General features: G+C 33.9%; 1 long non-coding RNA gene across 1 annotated transcript in view; it reads right to left on the minus strand.

Moving 5' to 3' along the window:
- LOC119593382 overlaps positions 1–342 on the minus strand; it is a 491-nt gene extending 149 nt beyond the window's left edge. Inside the window, exon 1 of the long non-coding RNA XR_005230539.1 lies at positions 95–342. This is a non-coding gene — a long non-coding RNA (uncharacterized LOC119593382). The remainder of the gene's footprint in view (positions 1–94) is intronic.
- Positions 343–348: the final 6 nt, after the last annotated feature.

The raw sequence follows: 348 nt of genomic DNA on the forward strand, positions 1-348 counted from the left end.
TCCTCCATTCATTTCACTTCTATTTCAAGTGCCTAAGAAATAAAAAAATCTTCTAAATGATCTGGAAAAAAAAGAAATCATTTACGGAACATACGTTTGAGCAGAACAGAGTGCTTGATTTCACCGCCTCTGCGTTTAGGATCCAACACAGTTTTCATCACTTTTTTGTATGTCGCTTCATTCGCCCTTTATCATTTAGTTCCTTTAAAACACAGTCATGTAAAGAAAAGAAAAGAAAAAAAGATACAGCAACAGTCACTCCTGATGGTGTTTATCTCACTAGTTTAGCACATCACTACACCTAATATTTGTTTTGAAACTTTATAAATGTGGCATTTTCAAACGAAC

This window comes from Penaeus monodon, chromosome 32 (genome assembly GCF_015228065.2).
Source record: "Penaeus monodon isolate SGIC_2016 chromosome 32, NSTDA_Pmon_1, whole genome shotgun sequence".
Taxonomy (NCBI): Eukaryota; Metazoa; Arthropoda; class Malacostraca; order Decapoda; family Penaeidae; genus Penaeus; species Penaeus monodon.